Below are 11,416 nucleotides of genomic sequence, written 5' to 3' on the forward strand. Positions count from 1 at the left end.
CTATAATACCTGCCTTATCAGTAAAACTGGGCTAAAGGACTAATATCATAGGATAACTTGAAGATGAAACAGATTCATCTTATTAAAGTGCTTAGTATAGCACTCAAATGTTAGCTATTGTCATTGTTCCTATATCTTTGTTTTGAATAAAATATTTCTGAAATCAGCCTCATTAGTTGTCTGTGAGCTTCCTGGGGAAAAGTGAAGGCTAATTAAAATCTCTGACTGGCAAGTCCTTTGGCCCGTCTCCATTTTCCCATGAACTGCCATGATATGAAGACTAAGGACTGATATTTCGTTTGTATTTGGCAATTTACAAAGCACCCACTACCACCCAATGGACAAACAGGCACAAAAGATCCTGATTCACAGGTTGGAGCGAGGTACAAACTCTGAGGGACAAGAAGACAGAGCATGACGCAAAGCCAGTCCCTTGACTCTACATTCTGGAACAGCAGATTGCCCCGCAGGGCAGAGCAGTTGAGCCCAGTTGTCCCCTAGAAAGGAGATCCAGGGCACATGGCATGCCCAGGCCTAACCCCAGGAGCCTCGGCCAGGCCCGGGAGAGAGCTGGCCTCCATATGTGTGTGGTGTCAGCTGACAACAGGGGGAAAGGCATCTCAAATCCTAAAGGGACAGTAATGATAATAAGGGTTCACTGAGTCTCTTTAAACCTGAAACAGCTCATGCAATGCGGTACGCAGAGCTTTTAAAGTGCCAGAATGTGAAACCACAACTACGCATAGTATGCCTAGAAGTTCCTGCAGTTTCTGCAATGATCCCTTTCATATTTATTGAGTGCCTACTCTGTACCAGGCACTGGGGAAAATAACAGTGAACAAAACAGACAGGACCCTGCTCTCATGGTTCTCAAGTCCACTTACCTAAGACTGTGTGTGCCAGATGCTAGAATTCAAAAAAAGGCAAGACAAGACATTGCTGAGGAAACATGAGAAAGGAGAGGCCGGCAGGGTTAGGATTAAGGGGGAGTCTAGCCTTTGTTGAGAGAAATAGTGCCATTCTTTGTCTCTTGGGTGGTAGACAAGAATGGGCCTGAGAGGGACTGGTTAAGGTCAAAAGCTCAAGGGCATTTGTACCAGACCTCACCTAAACATACTTCTTCAGACCTGCCACTCATAGAAACGCACCTTTGCTTGGCCCACCACTTTCACCAACAGAAAACCACTAACTTAGAAGTTGCCTCTGCAGACCAAAGGGCGAGGAGCCCCATGTAGCTGCCAGGAAGATACCAGGTAGAGGCATTCACCTTATCCTACAGTCCCATGGCCAACCACCATGAACACAGGCTATAAAATAGCCAAGCCTCCTTTACTGCATGCAAACTAGATTTGACTTGAGCTTTTTAACTCCTGTCTGCTTGGGGAGAAGGGGAGAGGACAAAAGAAAAGCCTGTGCTCTAATCCTTTCACTTCCACCAAACCCCAGATCCTAAATGGAGTGAATGCTTGCCCTTCCCTCTAGCTTTGTCTCTTTGCAATAATAGTTTACTTCTCATTGATGGCATTTCTTAAAAATGTTACCTCCTCCAGAAAGCCTTCCCCCTATTCTCTGGCTGGAGCTAAAAGCACTCTTCTTTGTACACTGGCGGCACATCTCCTATATCTCCAGTGCTTAGTCACCTGTACAGTGATTTTTTTCTCCCATGGTTACTTCCAACTCTCCTTAATAAGGCAGTAACTGTGTCTCGTCCACTGCCAGTGTCAGATATGTGACAAGCATTCATTCGGTGTCAGCTGAATTGGAATCTTTGAATCCCATTTGGTGCAGCTTCAACCAGAACATTTGCAAACTGATATCACTACACATTTACACAGTCCTGGTACTGCCAAAGTTCAAGCACGAGAGCAGAGAACCCACACCGAAACCTACCTTCTTAGGTTTAAGACTTAATATTCCCTGGACCTTCTCACATTCTTATTTGAATATCTTCAACTTTGTTACTGCTTTATTTTTTTTTTTTCAGTTATTCCACTGTAACAGTTGTGCTATGTATGGCCTGTTCTTATTTCTCTTTACTTTGGCTATTTTTCCAAGCAATGGTGAATAAAAGCTTTCATCCATGGGAATTTATGAAGTAAGTTAATTCATACATTAATCCATTGGATTAATTTAACCATAAGTTCCCCCATTATAATTATGAACTGCCCATTTCATTTTTCTACTCCAGCTGAACAGCACACTTCATAGGTTTTAAAATTGCATTTAACAAGGCAGCAAAGTACAAAGATTTAAAAAATTAAAACCTAACTGAGAAGTTAGAAGTTGAGGACATGAGGCCTGAGACTGTCATTAATTTCCTGTGTGGCTTTCTGCACATCTCATCTGCTCTGTTCACCTCATTTTCCTGAGCCAGTTGGGTAGTTGTAAGTTCCCTTTCAGCTAGAAATTGCTAAAATGCTATAAATCCAGAGTCCATGAGGCATCACTAGAAGTTCTAAGAAATTAAATGTGCTCATTGCAGACATAATTAAAAACTGCACTTTTTCCCCAACAATTCACTGAAGGCAGAGTTTCTATCACAGGGAAAGCAACATTTAAAAACTTCAAAGTGTTGAGAAACTTGTTTAATTGATAGAAGATTCTCCCACACTGGGCTTTAGTGCATCTAAGCAGAGGATTTTCTTCAAAGCCAAATGTCCATTATTACTTTATTAGGAAATTGCCTGTTTCCTCATATAGGCAAGCTAATACTACCTAACTCATAGGGTTGGTGTGAGATTTCATTTAGTCAGTGTAGAGTGCTTGGGACAATGTCTGACACAGTATCAACAGGATTATTTGCTTTTGTTGTTATTATCATCATTTTAGGCATTAAAAACTCTAGAGGGAAGAAAAGTTTTATCCCATGATGATAAAAACATATCCTACAGATATGCAAGACTGGTAGTTAACCTAGGACAGACCTCTTGCATTTGTTTGAAATACAAAAGCCAAAAGCAACTGGTCCATCCTGGTGTACACGGTCTTCTGTAAGTTCCTTCACATCTGTTCTTTTCTTGTTCTCGGGTTTCTATGTAAGTAGTCTGGGGACAATGCCACTTAACTCAAAAAAACATTGAGGGTAATTAGACTGCTTTTAAAACGATGCTGGATTCTCTCTTAAAACAAGTGATCATGGAACCAGGCTGATTCTTTAAGAAAGGTAATGCTACTCATACTAACATACTTAGATCTACTTAACCTTCACCACTGTAACTCACAAGCAAACCACTCAACTCTTCAAGAACACATCTCAAACCTGGAGGATTTACTCACAGGCCAAAGGTGAAGTCAAAGGTGAAAACAGAAGATAACTCCAAGCAAATCCTCCAATACTACACTAGGTCACAATTCAAAGAGAATCACATTTTTCATCGCAGTGTTCCATGTTTAGTAATAATAAATGCAATTATATTATTCCTTCCAAGATTACCCCAAAGACTGGGATGCAGAAGACACTTAAATAGTTCTTGTTGAATGAATAAATGGATGAATGAATGGCAGAATGGCCACTGATATTTTAGAGAGGAGGGAATGGGTGCAGGGACCTGAGGGGGCTAGTCCTGTGTTTCATAACAGGTGGAAGGAAGATTGGTTTCAATTGTTGTGAAGATTAATTTAAATAGTCTGTGTCAAGTACTTAAGCTCCTAGTAATAGATTATCAACTATTATTTTATTCTTACTAAAAGAAGTTATGAATTCCCAAAATGTCAATGTCAGAAAAACAAAGAAAGGCTAGGATATGTCCCAGATGAAAAGATATTGGACAGTGAGTGTAATAGAGGAGTCTAGATTGGATCCTGTACCGGAAGGAGGGGGGGCATTATTGGGTCAATGGAGAACAGTGTTACAGTACTTGAACCTACCTCTGTCTTACAACATTAAATTTACTGAAATTGATAAATGTACTGTGATTATGTATAAAGTATGATGTATGCAACTTTCTCTCACATTATTGAAATGAGAAAAAGAGAAAGCAATAAAGCATATGGAGCAAAATGTTAATAGGCAAATATAAGTAAAAGGTAGACAGACAATAGGGAATTCTTTGTGCTGTTCTTGGAACTTTGTCTATAAGTTTAAAATTATTTCTGAGCAAAAGGCTAAAAGAGAAGTATTAAACTGAAACATCAAGTCTAATTTGAAACAGTCCAATCTCCTGCAGTTTTTAGAGTTTGATTGGTCCCATTATTGTGATAGCTTAGATACCACTCTATTACAAAAGTTCTATAGAGTCAGACTTGTCCCAATGTCCTGTTTGAAGAGTGCCTGCAGAATAAAACAGGAAATAGGCTGGAGCCCTTCCAAAGAGGAAAAATAAATCATCCCTTTTAAGGGTTCTTCTCCAGGTGGTTTCCCTTTTCCCAAGAAGTCTCCTGGCAGCGGTTTACAATCCTTCTGCGACCTGGCCTCTGCCCACCTCGTCCGGTGCCGCTCTCCGGTGAACCTTCCCTGCTCCCGACGGCCTTCTTTGAGTTCCTCAGACAAGCCCAACTTCCTACTTGAGAGCAATGGCACCTGTTGTTCTGTCCTCCTGGGATGTTCTCCCTGATCACAAGATGGGTTCCTTGTTGTCATTCAGATTTGAAACTAAATGTTACAACTTCAAAGTCGCTTTCCCTGATATTACCACTCACTTCATCTAAATTAGCCTCTGAGAGTTTAGTACTCTTCCTGGGATAGAGCGAGAGCTCTGTGAGTATTATTGATGGACAAATTAAGCCACACTCATTCATAAGACAACTTGGGGTTTCCTCCTCTTCAGCCTCACTCGCATTATTCATATTCTCATTAAGTAGTCACTTAAAGTACTTCCGCCTATCTGCTTCCCCACTAAATTTTAAGCAGCTTGCAGGGAGGAGCTAGGTCTCTACTCCCAGTGCCTTAGAAATACAACACATTTCTAAGGCACCAATAATTCAAACTAGCGAAGACTCACAGTTACATTCTGTCTCTTCGCCCTCTCAATGCTCACTGATAGCAAATAATAACAAGCAAAGTGAATAGTTATTAGGTGCTTATTATGACCCAGCCCCCATGAAAAGTGCTTTAGAAGTTTTCTCTCCTTGAATCTTCATTAAAACCTTGCTAACTAAGGTACGGCTATTATCTCCATTCTATGCATAAGGACCCGAGGCTCAGAGAGGTTACATTACTTGCCCAACGATTTGCAGTGGCAGCAGCGCCACGGAGGTCCAGGTCGTGGATCCCTAAAGCCCAGGCTTTCCATCACTCCAGGATGGCTGGAGAAAAGCTGGCGTGCTGCTCATATTCGTTCCACTCCCACTCTGCCAATCGATCTCCCTATCACCACGGGGACACACGCACATGTGGTGCCAAGCAGACCTTACCCCAGGGGGGCTGCTCAAGGGCTGCACCGTGAAGGGCATCACTGAGAGAGTCTATTGTCCAAATTCACTCTCAACACCCCCCACCCAGGGACTGAAAATCCTCCATCAGGGAGCCATTCTTTAAGCACTGCAAAAGCCCTAGTTAAAACTTAAATCTCAGAAGGGTTAACTGGGTACAACTAGTGTAAGTCCAAAAGGTTTTGAAGGGAATCGCTAAGATTACCCAGCAGCGCCCTGAGGAATGGAACCCACCCAGTTAAGGTTGTCACAGAAAAGAGAAATTTCAAGAAACATCTAGTGGGTATCATCTTTGAATCCACGTCTGGTGCCAGGACAAGCATGTCCATATGTGGAGTAGAGGGCAAGGAGTCGGTGGAGTAAGCCTGGGCTGTGGGGGAAAACTGCAGATGGTGTGGAAGATCTCCATCTTCTGCAAAACGCTGCTTTAGAACCAGTCCCAAACAGCAGTGCTAAAAGGTTTTTCATCACCAGCAAAGCAAAAACCACAGAGCAGAGAGATAGGTGCTTGTTCCATTCATCTAGAGAACACGGGTCTTCATCATATTAGAGCCAACAAAGAGCTAGATAAAAGCCAACAAGCCAGTCATTGTCTAAAACAGCAGATGTTCACAGTACATATAACATGACAGCATCAGGGAGGAGAATTTCTAGGCACTTTTCATACTTGAAAACACTTCTCCTTCCACCCCTGGATGCCCTGTTTTTAGCACCTGTGCCCTCTGGGGCCCTCGACCCTCCCCCCCCACAAAGTGGCACTGAAGCTACTTCCACACATGACTGGGTATCTTTGGCCCTGGGCCACTTCGAGTCAGGCCACCCTGTGGGCTGCCAGGGTGATGTGCGAACCCTGGAGGCAAGGCGGAGAGGCAGCAGGGAGCCCCCTAAGTGGGAAGCACTGCGGAGCCCCATCATGGTTGGCGGGCAGCAAAGAGCAAGGTCTCTACGCTGGGGATCTTGGGGACTGGTGGGACCACGGGGACAAGGACAGCCTGTCTCGCTTCTTCAAGGAAAAAGTAACAGGACAGCCATCCAAGGCAGCATCTCCCAAACTGTAGTCATTGAGGACCACTCTTCACACCTGTTTCTAAGTTGCCCTAGTCACCCACACACTAATTTATCAATCACTTCTCTCTGTTTTCACCTGAGTTATGCATTTAACGACGCTCAATTTAAAAGGAAACTTTATACCATTGTGAAATCGCTCATGGAATGGAACAGTTTTTCCTAATACTCACGAAAACCCAGAGCACATAACCACGTTCGTTTGTCCACGCGCCACCTCAAATCATTACTGTTAACCCCAGTGGTGCCACCAGCAGGACAGGCTTTGGGAAGCACGAGCAGTCCCGGCGAGGCCAGGGGTTGCGCCCCGGGCCCGGCTGGCTCCCCCAGCGAGGGCGCCCTCGAGGGGACGCCCCGGAGTCGGCCCGGACCACCCCCGCCCCCACACCCAAGTCCTCTCGCAGCCTCTCCACTCCAGCAGCAGTTTCCTGTCAAAACAAACCCTTGGGGGGAGGGGACGGCGGAGGCCGAGCCCAGCGCCGCGGAAACCCCGGCAACAAACCCCAAACATACGCTTCGGATCCCCACCCGGCCCTCACCACGGCGAGGTTCAGCCCCTTCGGCGGGGCCGGGGGGTCGCAGGCCAGAGGGCGTCCCTTCCCGGAGAGTTGGTGGGAAGCTGCTCGCACCGCGGTCGCTGGCACGGGCCCAGCGAGATGTTAAACAGCGGCCCAGCCGCAGCGACCCGGCGGCCTCCGGGACCCGAAGCCCGCGGCCACCCCGACCCCCCGCCGTGGCTGCTCGGCGCCTGCGCCCAGCTTCCACGCGGGACGGCGGTGCGAGGGCAAACAAGAGGATTGAGGGGAGCAAGCAGCCGGGCTTTAACGCTCCGCTCCGGACCCGGCGTCTCAGGACTGAGTTCTAAGGTGGAGCGGGGAGGCTCCAGGCTGCCCTCAGCCAGCATGTCCCCCTCCGTCGCCCTGGGCCCTTCACCTCAGAGCCGGAGACCCTCTCACCTGGGACGGATATGCACCGGCCCCGCGCGGAGACAGGCGGAGGAGAAAGACGACTGACTGTGCCCGGGTCAAGGGTCTCTGGGTGTCCCTCACCCAGGCCAACACAGGCACCTGGAAAACTCCCCGTCCCCCACCCCCCGCCCCACGCTGTATTTAAAGGGCCGGGAGGGACTCCGCGGAGACAGCTGCGGCGCGACCATCACTTAACCGGCGAGTGGGGGGAAGTCAGCGCAGGAGCGAGGGGAAGCCAGGGCATTCCAGGCTCCGCTGGCGGAGCTCTGACGGATTTCACTATCACAGAATGTGTTTCCGCACGTTCGGATGAAAGAAGCTGAGGCGAGCTTGGGCTGAAGGTGTTTTGGATGCAACAGGGAACACTCCCCCCTGCGGTGTGGGAGTGGTGCAGTCCGGGGGCTCCTAGGGGCGGGGAGAGAAGTGTTTACGGAACTGGGGCAGCTCTGCAGCCCCGAGCTCCGGGCGTTGGAGGCGGGGCCTGTCAGGGCTCTGGGGGCGGGGCCAAGTCGGAGGCGAGGAAGGGGGCGCGGCGAAGCCTTCAGAAGCGCTGATTGACCTGACCCCCTTAGGGTCCTCGGGGGTGCGCCAGCGTGTGGGCACTGCTGCAAGCCCCTCTGCCGCGGGTGGAACTTATACTACCCGAGTGCCCCTTATCTAGACAGGGCGATCCAAATTGGGTGCTGTCATACGGTAGACGCTTACAGAGACAGCCCAAACGAAGTGTGGCAAGTGCGTTTCCACGCACGTCAGCAACCAACAGTGTCCCCCACGTTTGTGTCTGCACCTCCGCATAAACACGGGTCCAGATTTGCATACGGCTGGACTAGGCGATTAACTCCTGCTTGGCACACCCACCCAGGCTCTCTGAAGAGTAGGCTTGTGTGCCTGCAAAAGATAAAGCATCTTACTTCCCCTAAGGGTTCTTGGCAGCACCTAGCTCTATGTCCGGGAGAAGTTTCGACATATGTTAATGTAAATAAGCAGTGCCAGGATGGGCTCTGTACTGTCAGGCCTAATGCTTAGTTCTTGTGGGCAGGCTTCAGGGGATACAGAAACACCCTTCTCCCAACCTGGCACATGAAAACCGCTCTATCTTCTGCCAGGTGTAAATTGGTGTTACTTAGGAGATAGTTTCATGCAGGAATGGAAGTAAATTTTATATAGGCTGAAGTATTTTTATTTAGTGTTGAAATCATGTCTGGCTTGGGGAGGCAAGATTGGTTCTAGGAAAAAAAACAGACAGGCAGCATTTTAAAGGAGGGCAGAAAGGCAGTTACCCTAAAGTGTAATAGTTTAGTGTTACAGTAGAGATTCATCTTGAGTTCAAACCCTGGCTCTGACATTTGCTACCCAGGAGATCTTTGTCAGTAGGGATAACGAAGATGACTGCCTCATTGGGTTATTGTGAGGATGAAATGAGAGAAAGTATGTGAATGGTTAGAGTTGTACACAGTAAGCAGTCAATTAGTCTTAGTTACTGAAACTCGTTGGCAAACCCCTCTGAACAAACTTATCTAATAATGATCAGTATAAATTTGTATTCGTGTCTCCTGACACCATTCTCTCCTCCCTTCTCTAAAAATATACAACTTGATACAAATCAAGAGATTAATGACAAAATACTGTTGCCACCCAAGTTCTCTCCAGATTCTTTCATGCCCTTGTTTATACAGTTTGTTGGAATCAGCAGTCAGGATAACAGATGCCTCTAACTTCAATTCTTGCGAAATAACAACCACCACACAACTGCCATCAACACCCTAAAATCTCCACAATAGAAAGATTAACCAAAAATATCCCTCAAACTTCTGAACACTGTGACAATGACACATTGCAGCTTTGCTTCCTTTGTTAGCTTTGTAGGAGCTTAAGTATTGTTTTGCTTTATTACATAACTTGGAGCAGGTGAGCATGAGTCAAGAGTTGACCAGTCTACCTGGGTGACCACTGCTTGACCCTGGGCATAAAGCTCAAATACACAACTCTCAAGACCACAAGGAAGCAATTTTTATCAAAGCAGGTGAATTCAGTTTCAACATGTGCGGGGTTCAGAACCTTGAGGTGGAAAACGTGGGGTAACATCAGAGACCTAAGCCAGGGAGAGAAAATATCCTGGAAACACAATCTTTTGTTACTTTGACATTAAAGAACTTGCTACCTGAAAACCTTTTGGTCAACCATCTGACCAACTGCCACTTAGCCTGACTTGGATATTAAAAGCACTTTGAAAAACTAGAGTGCTGTAAAATATTACACAGTTCCTCTTAAAAATAAGCCTTGCATCACATTCTTGTCCAGACTGCTTAGGCAGTTGTAGAACAAAATCCTCCTTGCTCAGATTATGTTCAAGACCTTCTGGGGGAGTGGGGTGGCCGGGGGGCGGGGGGGGGGGGGGGGGAGTCTGAAAAGACAACCTCTTTAGGAAGTAAAGTAACTAGGCTTTTATTTGAAGAAGATGTTATCACACCTAATTCTTATAGCTTTTGGGGGAACTCACCTGGGGAACTCATGGTAATGCAGTTTGTTTTTTCCTATTAACTTCACAATAGACTAAATTTGCTATATTGTTTTCGGTGAGTAAGGACATGTCAAAAATTTTGCTCAGTAAAGAAATGTAAATACTAAGTTTCCTTTTACACACCTGAGTCTTAAATTACAATGAATCCTTGAGGAAAAAAAAATCAGGAAATCCAAAATTGTTATTTTAGTATGGACTTGCAGCTCTTCAACCATTTAACTTGTATGTTGGAGCTGTGCTTTGTGCTGAACTGGCATAATGCAAGTTCAACTATACTACACAGACGGGACAGGGTGTGGGGAGCGCAAGAAAAGAATTTAAACACTGACAGTGATTTTACCCAGTTTCCAAGCTTGTTACCCAGCCTGGCTTTATGGATGTACAGCCTGTGCCATTGCAGAAGACCCTCCACTTGGAAGAACCCCACAGTTGGTTTAATGCTCTGCTGCTGTGATCTTGACATTTGAAATAATGTTTTAAGCAAGGAGCCCCACATTTCCATTTTGCACTGGACCTCAAATATTATATAGCTGGTCCTGATCTCACTGCACAGATTATGAGTCTAATGTTTAAAGGTACTTATTTTCCATTAACCTGTCTCCAAATGTTAAAAAAAAAGAAAAAAAAGAAAAAAAAAGGGAGTATCCCAGTTCTTGTGATCCATTGAAGGAACTTTCAATAATAATTTTGACCATACATAACTATGGCTTTATGGTGTCCCTTTAGAAACTAACATTTCACATAAGATATGACTGCATTGTAAGTAGAAAAATTAGCTAAATGGAACCTCATCTCTTTTTTTTCTCCCTTGTCCATCTTAAGTTGCTAGAAAAGGTTAAAGTTCAGTAAGGTTGGTGGGGGGGACGACAATATAAAGTGAAAAGAATAAAAATAATTTGGCTAATACACAATCTAGAGAATTGGTCTTTGAATGTTCAAAATTTAACCATACCTTCTTGGCAGATTTTGTCATTTTTTTCTTCTTATCTTGACTATAAGGCAGATTTAGATCATTGACCACTTTTGACAGTTAATCAAAATGTTGGTGCTTGATCAAGTTTCCAAAGCACCAAAACCAGTTTTTCCTCTGACTCTACTGAACTGAATTAAGCGTAAAATTGGAGGTTATTTCTCATTCCAATTGTTTAGGATACAGCCCCAGGCCCTGAACCCTCACATTCTAAAAGAAACCACATTCTTAGTACCCGTCCGTCACCCTCCGTGGGCTCGCTCCACTTACCTGGAAACCACCGCTGTCCCCTAGAAAGCAAAAAAGAGCGAGCCAGCAGTGAAGACGACTCTGGGCAGGAAGCGGGAGGGGCCTGGGAGACGATGCTCAAAGGAGCGCCCAGAGGAGGCCAAAGAGGCAGTGACTCACAACCTGGCCAGGACAGCCTGCTCTTGACCCCTCCAGTCGCCGTCAGGCGGCCCTTTTCTAAAAGCCTCTGCAGCTCAGTCGCAGTTGACTATTTTGATCTCCACTTTAAACCTA

At 45.8% G+C, this 11,416-nt stretch overlaps 1 protein-coding gene across 2 annotated transcripts in view; it reads right to left on the reverse strand.

The window, feature by feature from the left end:
• The window catches only part of TCP11L2 (t-complex 11 like 2), a 37,190-nt gene extending 29,673 nt beyond the window's left edge, over nt 1-7,517 (reverse strand). For both annotated transcript variants that reach the window (XM_054574587.1, XM_054574586.1), the window contains exon 1: nt 7,392-7,517. The gene's annotated coding sequence lies outside the window, so the exon portion shown is untranslated. The remainder of the gene's footprint in view (nt 1-7,391) is intronic.
• Between the last annotated feature and the right edge of the window lie 3,899 nt (nt 7,518-11,416).

The sequence above is a fragment of the Pteronotus mesoamericanus genome, unplaced genomic scaffold (assembly GCF_021234165.1).
Source record: "Pteronotus mesoamericanus isolate MK-2021 breed Mesoamerican mustached bat unplaced genomic scaffold, CSHL_Meso_final contig_263, whole genome shotgun sequence".
Lineage (NCBI taxonomy): Eukaryota > Metazoa > Chordata > Mammalia > Chiroptera > Mormoopidae > Pteronotus > Pteronotus mesoamericanus.